The sequence below is a fragment of the Rutidosis leptorrhynchoides genome, chromosome 5 (assembly GCF_046630445.1).
Source record: "Rutidosis leptorrhynchoides isolate AG116_Rl617_1_P2 chromosome 5, CSIRO_AGI_Rlap_v1, whole genome shotgun sequence".
NCBI classification, from domain to species: Eukaryota; Viridiplantae; Streptophyta; class Magnoliopsida; order Asterales; family Asteraceae; genus Rutidosis; species Rutidosis leptorrhynchoides.
The window spans coordinates 42014559-42029434 of NC_092337.1; the positions used below are offsets into that span (position 1 = coordinate 42014559).

At 35.3% G+C, this 14876-nt stretch overlaps 1 long non-coding RNA gene across 1 annotated transcript in view; it reads left to right on the forward strand.

Moving 5' to 3' along the window:
- Positions 1–9112, forward strand: part of LOC139847043 (uncharacterized) — a 42699-nt gene extending 33587 nt beyond the window's left edge. Inside the window, exons 2-3 of the long non-coding RNA XR_011759276.1 lie at positions 8396–8466; positions 8989–9112. This is a non-coding gene — a long non-coding RNA (uncharacterized lncRNA). The remainder of the gene's footprint in view (positions 1–8395; positions 8467–8988) is intronic.
- The last annotated feature ends 5764 nt before the right edge of the window (positions 9113–14876 follow it).

Sequence of the window (14876 nt, forward strand, 5' to 3'; positions counted from 1 at the left end):
TTTAAATTTGGCCGGAAATTTTCGGGTCGTCACAATTGTCAACAGAAGTATTATTGTAAACTATTATTTACGGTGATTGTCTATATGTAGAAATCATCAGATGTCGAAAACCTTGGATTTAAATATTCATTATGGTATACCTTTTCCAAAGAATGCAATGTTTATAAAACGTATCATATAGAGGTCAAATACCTCGCAATGAAATTGATTAATGACGTATGCGTCCATATGGATTTGGAGCGATCGTCACACCTTCTTTTATTCATCCTTCCATTCAAATTTCTTCCCTTTATGCGTTAATGCAGTCAAGGGTTTTGCTATTTTGGAGAAATCTTGGATGAATCTTCTGTAGTAACCAGCCAATCCTAAAAATTGACGTATATGCTTCGGAGTTTTTGGGGTTTCCCACTTTTCAACGGTTTCGATCTTTGCCGAGTCCACCTGGATACCTTCTTTGTTCACTATGTGACCGAGGAATTGAACTTCTTCCAACCAAAATGCACATTTTGAAAACTTAGCGTACAGTTTTTCTTTCCTCAATACTTCTAGCACTTTTCTCAAATGTTCTTCGTGCTCTTGATCATTCTTTGAGTAAATAAGTATGTCATCGATGAAAACAATGACAAACTTGTCAAGATATGGCCCACACACTCGGTTCATAAGGTCCATGAACACAGCTGGTGCGTTAGTCAATCCAAACGGCATAACCATAAACTCGTAATGACCATAACGCGTCCTAAAAGCAGTTTTTGGAATATCATCCTCCTTTACTCGCATTTGATGATATCCAGAACGTAAATCGATTTTCAAATAAACCGACGAGCCTTGTAGTTGATCAAATAAGTCATCAATTCTCGGCAGTGGATAACGGTTTTTGATGGTAAGTTTATTCAACTCTCTGTAGTCAATACACAACCTAAATATACCATCCTTCTTCTTGACAAACAAAATGGGAGCTCCCCATGGTGATGTGCTTGGTCGAATGAAACCACGTTCTAATAGTTCTTGCAGTTGGCTTAGCAGGTCTTTCATCTCGCTGGGTGTGAGTCTGTAACGAGCACGAGCTATTGGTGCAGCTCCTGGTACAAGATCTATTTGAAATTCAACAGATCGATGTGGAGATAGTCCCGGTAATTCTTTCGGAAATACATCGGAAAATTCTTTTGCGACGGGAACATCATTGATGCTCTTTTCTTCAGTTTGTACTTTCTCGACGTGTGCTAGAACAGCATAGCGACCTTTTCTTATTAGTTTTTGTGCCTTCAAATTACTAATAAGATGTAGCTTCGTGTTGCCCTTTTCTCCGTACACCATTAAAGGTTCTCCTTCTTCTCGTACAATGCGAATTGCATTTTTGTAACATACGATCTCTGCTTTCATCTCCTTCAGCCAGTCCATGCCAACTATTACATCAAAACTCCCTAACTCTACTGGTATCAAATCAATCTTAAATATTTCGCTACCCAGTTTAATTTCTCGATTCCGGCATATATAATCTGCTGAAATTAATTTACCGTTTGCTAATTCGAGTAAAAATTTACTATCCAACGGCGTCAATGGACAACTTAATTTAGCATAAAAATCTCTACTCATATAGCTTCTATCTACACCCGAATCAAATAAAACGTAAGCAGATTTATTGTCAATAAGAAACGTACCCGTAACAAGCTCCGGGTCTTCCTGTGCCTCTGCCGTATTAATATTGAAAACTCTTCCGCGGCCTTGTCCATTCGTGTTCTCCTGGTTCGGGAAATTTCTAATAATGTGGCCCGGTTTTCCACATTTATAACAAACTACATTGGCATAACTTGCTCCGACACTACTTGCTCCGCCATTACTCGTTCTGACACCATTTGTTCCTTTCGTTCTGTTAACCCCTGGTCCGTAGACCTCACACTTCGCCGCGCTATGACCATTTATTTTACACTTGTTGCAAAATTTGGTGCAGAACCCCGAGTGATACTTTTCACACCTTTGGCATAGCTGCTTCTGATTGTTGTTGTTGTTGTTGTTGTTGCGGTTGTTATTGTTGTTGGGATGATTGTTGTAGTTGTTGTTGTTGTTGTGCCGTTTGTTGTAGTTGCGATTGATGTTGCGATTGTTGGGATAGTTGTTGTTGTTTTGGTGACTCTTATCACCATTTTCCTCCCACTTTCTTTTGACTAGCTTCACGTTGGCCTCTTCGGCCGCCTGTTCTTTAATTTTTCCATCAATCTGGTTCACTAGTTTGTGAGCCATATTACATGCCTTTTGTATAGAGGCAGGCTCGTGTGAACTTATATTTTCTTGGATTCTCTCCGGTAACCCTTTCACAAACGCTTCGATCTTCTCTTCCTCATCTTCGAACGCTCTCGGACACAATAGGCACAATTCTATGAATCGTCTTTCGTACGAAGTAATATCGAATCCCTGTGTTCGTAACCCTCTAAGTTCTGACTTGAGCTTATTGACCTCGGTTCTGGGACGGTACTTCTCGTTCATCAAGTGCTTGAATGCTGACCACGGTAGCGCGTAAGCAGCATCTTGTCCCACTTGCTCTAGATAGGTATTCCACCATGTTAACGCAATACATGTGAAGGTATGCGTAGCGTACCTCACTTTGTCTCCTTCAGCACACTTACTTATGGCAAACACCGATTCAACTTTCTCGGTCCACCGTTTCAATCCGATTGGTCCTTCAGTCCCATCAAATTCTGAAGGTTTGCAGACAGTGAATTCCTTGTAGGAGCATCCTACATGATTTCTTGAGCCGTTAGCTGTATTGCTAGATTCAGAGTTATTGTTGGTATGTAGCGACGCCTGTACTGCGGCTATGTTTGAAGCAAGAAAGGCACGAAATTCCTCTTCGCTCATATTCAAGGTGTGTCAAGTAGTCGGTGTCATTTCCTTTAAAATAGTCAAATGAAACAAGTTAATTATACAGAATATTAAGAGTAGTCAATAGTATCTCGTAGCATAATATGAACTCATTTATAAAAGCTTTTTCTTCATATTAGCGTTTTATAAGTTTAAAATTAGGGTACTACCTACCCGTTAAGTTCATACTTAGTAGCTAATATACAATTCAACTACTACAATTCCATATGAAAAACTGATTATAATAATATATCACATACAAATATTCTTCAAACTTACAACTTCGCTATATTACATATAACATGAAATATAGTACACTATGATACAGGACAGTTTTTGAAGATAAATCTAGTTAATACGCAAGTTGTTCAGTAAAGGAAATAAATACACGTAATTCATAAGTCGAGAAACAAGTTATGCATTCTGGTTTTACTAAGACGACTTCCCATCCTTGGTCTTGTGGAAAATAACCGTTATGACCATTGGCTAGGCAACATGTTGTAATGTCGTCAAAAGGACGAGGGTTTCGTAATGTCCAACAGCCCCGTAATAATCTAAAAACCTTGTTTCTCACCCCAACTACTGAATCCGTCACTTGTGGGAAAGTTTTATTTAAAAGCTGCAATCCGATGTTCTTTTTCTCACTTTGGTAAGAAGCGAACATCACTAACCCGTAAGCATAACATGCTTCTTTATGTTGCATGTTAGAAGCTCTTTCTAATTTACGAAATCCTATGTTGGGATATTTTGAGTCAAAATAGGTTCTTAACCCGTAGCGTAAAATTGCATTTGGGTTCCCCGCATTTAACGCTTTAAAGAAAACACGGCGTAACTTAAAGTCTCCCCAATGTGATATACCCCACCTATCAAAGGAAAGCCTTTTATAAACTAAGGCATTTCTGGAAAGTCTTTCAAATGTTTGACAAGTTAATTTCGCCATAACTAAATGTGCTGATGAATTCTGACCGACTCTAGACAAGATTTCCTTAATCATATCCTCTGGTAGGTCTTCTAAAATATTCGGTTGTCTACCATTAACGTCCATTTTGTTTTTATACTGTAAAATAGACAAGGATTAGATTCGTAATAACAAACAATACAAGCAATTTTTACATAGAACATAAAAGTACAAGCACACTACAATACATTTATTACACAACATGCTCACACCCCTCTAATCTGAATCACTGGTTTCTTCTTCTTCGAACTTGGTTCTTTTTCCTAATCTTCTAGGGATATATGATGTTCCTCTAATACGAGTCGTCGTTTTCCACATTGGTTTAGAAAAACCTGGTGGTTTAGAGGTTCCCGTGTTATTGTCACGATATTGAAAATACGGGTGTTGACGGTACATATAAAGTTCATCGGGGTCGGAATCAGATTTCTCTATTTTGATGCCTTTTCCTTATTATTTTCTTTTACCTCATTAAATTGGGTCGGGGTAATTTCTATAACATCATCGGAATCCTCATCAGGATCCGATTCATCGAAAAATTGGTAATTTTCCCAATATTTTGCTTTCTTAGCGGAAACACCATTGACCATTATTAACTTTGGTCCATTGGTTGAGGATTTTATTTTATTTGACCGGTTTTCTGTGGTTCCTACTATTCCCCCCTCCGGAACCTCTTCTTCTTCCGGTTTCTCTTCTTCGGGTTCCTCTTCTTCCGGTTCCTCTTCTTCCGATTCCGTTTCCTCTTCTTCCGGTTCTTCGGGAACTTGTGAATCTTGCCAATATATATTCGACTCTTCGTTATTATTAGGTGAGTCAATGGGATTTGTGCTAGAGGTAGACATCTATCACACAATATCAAACATGTTAAGAGATTAATATATCACATAATATTTACATGTTAATAATATATAGTTTCCAACAAAAATGTTAAGCAATCATTTTTAAAGAAAACACGGTCGAAGACCAGACTCACTAATGCATCCTAACAAACTCGATAAGACACACTAATGCAAATTTTCTGTTCTCTAAGACCAACGCTCGGATACCAACTGAAATGTCCCGTTCATATTGATTATAAACGTTCCATATTAATTGATTTCGTTGCGAGGTTTTGACCTCTATATGAGACGTTTTTCAAAGACTGCATTCATTTTTAAAACAACCATAACCTTTATTTTATCAATAAAGGTTTTAAAAACATTACATAGATTATCAAATAATGATAATCTAAAATATACTGTTTACACACGACCATTACATAATGGTTTACAATAGAAATATATTACATCAACATATGTATCTTGAATGCAGTTTTTACAAAATATCATAAAAACATGGACTCCAAATCTTGTCCTTATTTTAGTATGCAACAGCGGAAGCTCTTAGTATTCACCTGAGAATAAACATGCTTTAAACGTCAACAAAAATGTTGGTGAGTTATAGGTTTAACCTATATATATCAAATCGTAACAATAGACCACAAGATTTCATATTTCAATACACATCCCATACATAGAGATAAAAATCATTCATATGGTGAACACCTGGTAACCGACATTAACAAAATGCATATATAAGAATATCCCCATCATTCCGGGACACCCTTCGGATATGATATAAATTTCGAAGTACTAAAGCATCCGGTACTTTGGATGGGGTTTGTTAGGCCCAATAGATCTATCTTTAGGATTCGCGTCAATTAGGGTGCCTGTTCCCTAATTCTTAGATTACCAGACTTAATAAAAAGGGGCATATTCGATTTCGATAATTCAACCATAGAATGTAGTTTCGCGTACTTGTGTCTATTTTGTAAATCATTTATAAAACCTGCATGTATTCTCATCCCAAAAATATTAGATTTTAAAAGTGGGACTATAACTCACTTTCACAGATATTTTCTTCCTCGGAAATAAGACTTGGCCACGGATCGATTCACGAACCTATACAAATATGTACATATATATCAAAGTATGATCAAAATATAATTACAACCATATTTATTATGTTTTAAAGATTTGAGTGTATTAAATCAGCTGTCCTCGTTAGTAACCTACAACTAGTTGTCCACAGTTAGATGTACAGAAATAAATCGATATATATTATCGTGAATCAATCCACGACCCAGTGTATACACATCTCAGGCTAGATCACAACTCAAAGTATATATATTTTTGGAATCAACCTCAACCCTGTATAACTAACTCCAACATTACTGCATATAGAGTGTCTATGGTTGTTCCAAATAATATATATAAATGGGTCGATATGATATGTCAAAACATTTGCATACGTGTCTATGGTATCCCAAGATTACATAATATATTAGAATACATGTATAATACAATATAAGTTAGCTAGGATATGATTTGTATAGATTTGTTAAACATTTCCCGTAGCTAAAAATATCAAAAATATCCATTCTTGTTTTACCCATAACTTCTTCATTTTAAATCCGTTTTGAGTGAATCAAACTGCTATGGTTTAATATTGAACTCTAATTTAAGAATACCAACAGAAAAAGTACAGGTTTATAGTCGGAAATTTAAGTTACATGTCAATTACTAAAGAGGTAGTCATTACCGTCGAAAGAACGACATCTTGATGACCATTTTGAAAAACATACTTTCACTTTGAGTTTAACCAAGATTTTTGGATATAGTTTCATGTTCATATGAAAAATCATTTTCCCAGAAGAACAACTTTTAAATCAAAGTTTATCATAGTTTTTAATTATCCAAACCAAAACAGCCCCCGGTTTCACTACGACGGCGTATATCCGATTTTATGGTGTTCATCGTGTTTTCAGGTTTTAAATCATTAAGTTAGCATATCATATAGATATAGAACATGTGTTTATTTGATTTTAAAAGTTAAGTTAGAAGGATTAACTTTTGTTTGCGAACAAGTTTAGAATTAACTAAATTATGTTCTAGTGATTACAAGTTTAAACCTTCGAATAAGATAGCTTTATATGTATGAATAAAATGATGTTATGAACATCATTACTACCTCAAGTTTTCTGAATAAAACTACTGGAAATTAGAAAAATGGATCTAGCTTCAAAGGATCCTTGGATGGCTTGAAAGTTCTTGAAGCAAAATCATGACACGAAAACAGTCCAAGTAAGATTTTCACTCGAAATAAGATTGTTATAGTTGTAGAAATTGAATCAAAGTTTGAATATGAATATTACCTTGAATTAGAAAGATAACCTACTTTAAATAACAAAGGTTCCTTGATCTTAGATGATTACTTGAAATGGATTAGAAAGCTTGGAAGTAGACTTGCAAACTTGGAAGTATTCTTGATTTTTATGAAACTATACTTATGGAATTTATGAAGAACACTTAGAACTTGAAGATGGAACTTGAGAGAGATCAATTATATGAAGAAAATTGAAGAATGAAAGTGTTTGTAGGTGTTTTTGGTCGTTGGTATATGGATTAGATATAAAGGATATGTAATTTTGTTTTCATGTAAATAAGTCATGAATGATTACTAATATTTTTGTAATTTTATGAGATATTTCATGCTAGTTGCCAAATGATGGTTCCCACATGTGTTAGGTGACTCACATGGGCTGCTAAGAGCTGATCATTGGAGTGTATATACCAATAGTACATACATCTAAAAGCTGTGTATTGTACGAGTACGAATACGGGTGCATACGAGTAGAATTGTTGATGAAACTGAACGAGGATGTAATTGTAAGCATTTTTGTTAAGTAGAAGTACTTTGATATGTGTCTTGAAGTCTTTAAAAAGTGTAAGAATACATATCAAAACACAACATGTATATACATTCTAATGGAGTCGTTAAGTCTTCGTTAGTCGTTACATGTAAGTGTTGTTTTGAAACCTTTAAGTTAACGATCTCAATTAATGTTGTTAACCCAATGTTTATTATATAAAATGAGATGTTAAATTATTATATTATCATGATATTATGATGTATGAATATCTCTTAATATGATATATACATTAAAATATCGTTACAACGATAATCGTTACATATAAGTCTTGTTTCGTAATTCTTGAGTTAGTAGTCTTGTTTTTACATATGTAGTTTATTGTTAACACACTTAATGATATATTTAAATATCATTTTATCATGTTAAATATAGTGTATCAATATCTTAATATGATACATATGTATTTAGTAGACGTTATCATAACGATAATCGTTATATATATCATTTTGAGTTTCTTAACTTAGTAATCTCATTTCTTATGTATATCACACATTGTTAATATACTTAGTGAGATACTTACTCATCATAATCTCATGTCAACCATATATATATGTCTATATATACCACAACATGTAGTTTTTACAAATTTGTAACGTTCGTGAATCGCCGGTCAACTTGGGTGATCAGTTGTCTATATGAAACTTATTTCATTTAATCAAGTCTTAACAAGTTTGATTGCTTAACACGTTGGAAACATTTAGTCATGTAAATATCAATCTCAATTAATATATATAAACATGGAAAAGTTCGGGTCACTACAAGCATTAGGATTGTGATACACTATGACCTGACCTAGCTTGTTAGACATGTATTGACCAAAATATGTTCTCTAGGTTGAGATCTACGGTTATTTTGCATTCTGAATTTCGGCCACATTCGGTGAATGACCTTATGTGCTGCTAAGGTGAGTTTCATTTGCTCCTTTTTTAATTGCTTTTGCAATCTATATTTTTGGGCTGAGAATACATGCACTTTATTTTAAACGCAATGGATACAAGTACATACTAAATTCTACACCGAGTTTGAACCGAAAATCCCTTAGCTTTGGTAACTAGTAACTGCCGGTTATAAGAACTGGTGGGCGCGAGTAGTTATATATGGATCCATAGGGCTTGACATCCCCGTCTGTTCCAGGTATAGAAACCCTAGCCTGAACTATAAAACAGACATATGCTATTTGAGGTTAATACACGTTGGATTGCGTGTATTGTACATGTTGGTTGCATGTATGTTAAAACATGTGTACTTATAATAACGTTAAAGTTTAGTTACCAGGGTGCTCAATTTCGTAGAATATTTTGATAAACGTTTCTGGATTAAACAACTGAAATCTTGTGATCCACCTTTATATACAGATTATGTGCAACATTAAAACTATGAACTCACCAACCTTTGTGTTGAAACTTTTAAGCATGTTTATTCTCAGGTTCCTAGAAGTCTTCCGCTGTTTGCTTATATGTTATACAAGCTATGTGCATGGAGTCATACATGCTTTATTCGAGAAAACGTTGCATTCACAAAATCATCACCATGTATCTTATTTTGACTGCATTGTCAACGGATGTAGTATTGTAAACTATTATTTACGGTGATTGTCTATATGTAGAAATCATCAAATGTCAAAAACCTTAGAATTTGATATTCATTTATGGTGTGCCTTTTCAAAAGAATTCAATGTTTACAAAACGTATCATGTAGAGGTCAGTACCTCACTGTGAAATCGATGAATGATGTATTCGTCTAAATGAATTTGGACTGGTCATCACAATATATATATAAGGGCAGGTTTAAATAAGAACCACAAAAAAGTGAAAACTACGAGAACCTTTTAAGTACATGATTTATATGCATGTATATTCAATAAATTACATATAATTGTTATTGTTATCTAATGTTCATACAATTGCAAAACAAATGTTCACAACCACAGATTACATGTTCAATTGTGAATTATAGAAATATGTTCGCAAGTTCGCAAACACACCTGCACATGTGAACAAGAAATTATATACATGATTATATAGTTAAATTAAAGGTTTTTTCAAACTTTTTTTTTTCACTTTTACTCTACATCCATATTTATATCCGATTCAAGTTACTCACATGTGAAAATCCTTGTAATTTAATAGTTCTCACAGTTCTCGCCCTTTTTTTAGTTCTCGTTTAAACTTTTGACTATATATATATATATATATATATATATATATATATATATATATATATATATATAGTAGAGGGATAAAATGCGAACTTTTTTGGATTGAGAACCGTGAGAACTCTGGTGGGCGAACAAAAAAAATCGGCGGGCGAACATTTTTGGCTATGGTCGAACAATTTTTCATATGCAAGTTGAGAACCACACAAAAATTCCCCAAATCATCAAATTTTCTCAGTCCCTAATTCTCTCAACTTCTATTTTCTTCTTATCCATACTCATATCTTTTTTCTATGCCGCTTTAAATCAATTATTACATCCATCCTCATATTCAAAATCAGCAAATCAAAATAGAATCATCTTATTCATGCTACTGTTCATGACTTCTCAAGTTCATCATGAACTCACAAATTTGAAATCTACACGTGATGATTCTAAATACGAATTGCTATCAGATTCATGATCCTTACATGAATCCTAATGTTTGCAAACCTTTAGATTCGATCTAGAATTACATATTTTCATAATTTTATCTCGTGTTCATATGTGTTCGCACACTCAAGCCATGGAGGTCTCTGGAGTAACTCATGCTATGTCAGATCGAATTGAGAACAATTGATAAAATTGGATTAAATCAAACTTCATTTCTAATTGTTTCATCCGATTCCTGCTTCAACAAAACTTTTTGTTTCCACTTACTTTTGTTAGAAATTAAAATTACTTTTAGGGATCAGAGTTTACAACTCATCATGTCCCATTAACATCCAAAAGCAGCTTTTTTTTTACTTTCCAAAAAGTGGAATACTTCTTCCGTGATTTAGGCATATAGCCGTTTAGCTTCTTTTGTATAAGAAGTCTTCCATCCAAATGTAACAAGAACTGAGATATGCAAAACTGAATATTCAAGCAAATACAATTACAATTATATTCCTACTTTGAACATGGCATCAGAGCTTGTGTTGATGATCTAAATCATTCAATCACAGCAATTTAAATCATTTGCCTATTTTTTTCGTTTGAGTGGTTATCATGGCAGAACATGACAGCCAAACTCAACTCATTACAGAATTAACTAGCCAATTGGCTAGAATTCTCCAAACCAACAATGAAAATCAATCACAAAGGCATCATGATTCTTTAAAAATCAGTGTTACCCTTAACAACTCAAATTATTCATTATGGTCTCGTATGATCAAGGTTGCCATCGGAGGTAAATCCGAGGCCCTCCTCAATCATTTAACCGAAGATCCACCAGAAACCAACAACCAGAAGTGGAACCAGGAAGACTTGGTGGTATTTTCATGGATTATTCAAAACATAGAGCCACAAATTGCAAGCAATCTGACCCAGTTTCCAACAGCAAAAACCTTATGGAATGCCCTCATCACAACCTACAGTTCTGGTAAAGACAAACTCCAAACCTTTGATTTACATGTTAAAGCCAACAATATCAGGCAAGAAGGTAAATCAACTGAAGAACTGTGGTTGAAATTACAAGGAATCTGGGGTGAAATCGAAATAAGGGATCCAAATCCCATGGAACATCCGAATGATATTGTCAAATATAATAACATCAGGTCAGAACAAAAGCTTTTCCAATTCTTAAATGCTTTAGATTATAAACATGACAATATCAAACGTGAGCTACTAAGAATCGATCCCTTACCCACTGTCGAAAGGGCTTATGCTGCCATTCGAAAAGAAAATGCACACCAATATATATTTAACAATAAAACAGATGTCCTTACCCAATCCGGCATCGCCACTGGCTTGGTAGCACCGGCATCAAAATCCAAGGATTTCGACAGCCATGGTTTGCTATCAAGAAATCAGCGTCGGTCAGACTACACGTCATCATCCCGAGATAAAGACAACCTTGAATGTACAAAGTGTGGTATGAAACGACATACCAGAGAACAATGCTTCAAGGTTATTGGATATCCCGATTGGTGGGCTGATAGACACAGAAAGGGAAAAGCCTCGATGGTAACGACGGCTACAACCAAGGGAAAACAGGAGGATAACGAAACCGGCACCACCACTCAAGGTGGTTTCGGTTTATTCACAGCCGAGCCACCATCATCATCATCATCATCATCCGGTGAAGGTAACAGGGGATTGGGATTAGGGATTAAATCCCTAAAAATCATACCCAACAAATTGAATAAAGTGGGTGGGGATAAATATGTCGATGAGTATGATGGGTTAGGAGTGTCGGTCACGAACTCAACACCCACCACCGAATTTAATTCCCCAAATTTATTTATTGACACAAATAGTCCCTGTAATAATATAGTTGGTAATAAACAAATAAAACCTTTTTTCAATAAAACTAAAGATTTTAAAATTAAAAATAACGTTTCGTCAATTAACATTGTTTCAAATAAAACAAAAAGTAATGAGTGGATTATCGATTGTGGTGCCACCGATACTATGACTTTTAATAAAAATGATATTATTATAAATACGAAACCAAACAAAACCAAAATTAAAACCGCTAATGGCAGTATTATACAAGTCAAGGGCGGGGGAACAGTTGAAATCTCACCAAATTTAAATTTAAAAAACTGCCTTTATGTTCCCGATCTCTCCCATAAATTACTGTCTGTTAGTCACGTGACAAAAGAACTTAATTGTACCGTCTTATTACACCCTACATTCTGTATCTTACAGGACATCAGAACGGGGGAGATAATTGGGCGTGGTACTGAACGGGATGGTCTGTATTATGTGGATGAGGTCACTAAAGATGGTAGGATCATGCTAGCTCACGGGACTCCCGATAGACAAGCATGGTTGTGGCATAGACGTCTTGGTCATCCGTCTGCTGGATATTTGCACATTTTATTTCCTAATTTATTTTCTTCAAATAATAGTATTGAGTGTGAAACTTGTATTTTGGCCAAAAGCCATCAAAACTCGTTTAAAACTAGTAATACAAAGACTGAACGTCCCTTTGCTTTAGTTCACTCCGATGTATGGGGACCCGCAAGGGTTAATGGAGGGCACAGTTTTCGATATTTTCTTTTATTTATTGATGACTGTACTCGTATGACTTGGACATATTTTTTAACTAACAAATCCGAGGTGTTTGATAAATTTACTACTTTTTCCAACATGGTTCAAACACAATTCTAAAGTAAAATACAGGTTTTAAGATCCGATAATGGTGGTGAATTTGTCAACAGTCAAATGAAACTTTTTTGTGAAGAAAGGGGTATTATTCATCAAACTACGTGTCCACACACACCTCAACAAAACGGGGTAGCTGAAAGGAAAAATCGTATTTTATTAGAAATAACCCGTGCTTTAATGATTGAATCTAATGTTCCAAGGTCTTTTTGGCCTGAAGCTCTTGCCACCGCAACCTATCTTGTAAATAGACTACCAACTAGAGCTTTAGAACTTAAGAACCCTCTTGAAACCTTAACTAAATTTTATAAACCCCCATCTAATCTCACCCTAAGACCTCGAATATTTGGGTGCACGGTTTTTGTTCACATTCCTAAAATAGAACGAACCAAATTAGATGCGTGTGCTGAAAAATGTGTATTTGTGGGATACGGGGTAAATCAAAAGGGGTATAGATGCTATAGTCCAAAAAGGAAACACATGTACACTACAATGAACTGTGATTTTTTGGAGACTGAATACTTCTATACCCAACACACAAGTCAGGGGGAGACAGACTCTGGTGACGCAGTGAGTTGGCTAGATATTCCATCATCTGAAGAAGTGACTCATCATACCACTCCACAAAGTCCTCCTCCAGTCAGTACTACGGTTAATAATCTTCCCAACCATACAGAGGTAAATACCGAATCTCCTGATATAACTAATCATGAGGATTTAGAAGAGATTTTACAGGAAAATAGCGATCAAGTATATCCTGAAAACGAAACACCACAACAAAATGAAACACAACAGCAAGAACGGGAACAATATGTTCTTCCTCCAAGAATCAACCGAGGGATTCCTCCCAGAAGATACTCTCCTGAGAGAACAGTCTCAAAATCAAGATATCCAATGGCAAATATTGCTAGAGGAAATTTATCAAAAGAAGCAACAAAGTTCACTTTCGCATTATACTCTGAAGAAATCCCAGCAACGGTTGAACAAGCTCTAAAATCAACATACTGGAGGAAAGCAATGGAAGATGAAATGGAGGCTCTCAAGGTAAATAATACTTGGGTAAAATGTGTCCTTCCAGAATCAAAGAAACCGGTAGGATGTCGATGGGTATTCACAATCAAACACAAAGCCGATGGATCCATCGAAAGATATAAAGCGCGGCTTGTTGCCAAAGGGTACACTCAAACCTATGGCGTTGATTACTCAGAAACTTTCTCACCAGTTGCAAAAATTGACACTATTAGAATCCTTTTCTCCGTTGCCGCAAACAAAGACTGGCCACTCCACCAATTTGATGTTAAAAATGCCTTCCTACATGGAGAACTCAAAGAAGAAGTCTATATGGAAGGTCCTCCCGGTTTCACATCAGAATTCAAAGAAAGGGAAGTTTGTCATCTTAAAAAATCTCTTTATGGTTTAAAACAATCCCCTCGGGCTTGGTTTGGGCGTTTTACTATTGCTATGAAAAATTATGGTTTTAAACAAAGTAATTCCGACCATACTTTATTTTTAAAAAAAAAGAGGGAACCTTATCACATGTCTCATTATTTATGTTGACGACATGATTATCACAGGAAATGATCAAGAGAAAATTACAAACTTAAAAATTAACCTTTTTAAAGAATTTGAAATGAAAGATCTAGGAGGTCTTAAATACTTTCTAGGAATCGAAGTTTTACGTTCAAAAAGAGGGATTTTTATATGTCAAAAGAAATATATACTTGACCTTCTTGCTGAAACAGGAATGGTCAACTGCAAACCCGCAGATACTCCTATGATTCCAAACCTAAGGTTATATATAGAAGATGATGCCAAAGCAGCGGATCGAAGTCAATATCAAAGGATCGTGGGAAAACTTATCTATCTAGCTCACACTCGTCCAGATATATCACATGCTGTTGGAGTTGTTAGTCAATTCATGCATCAACCCCAACAACACCACATGGATGCAGTATGGAGGATTATCAAGTATCTAAAAGGCACTGCAGAAGATGGAGTCCTGTTCAAGAAAAATAATCATCTAGAAA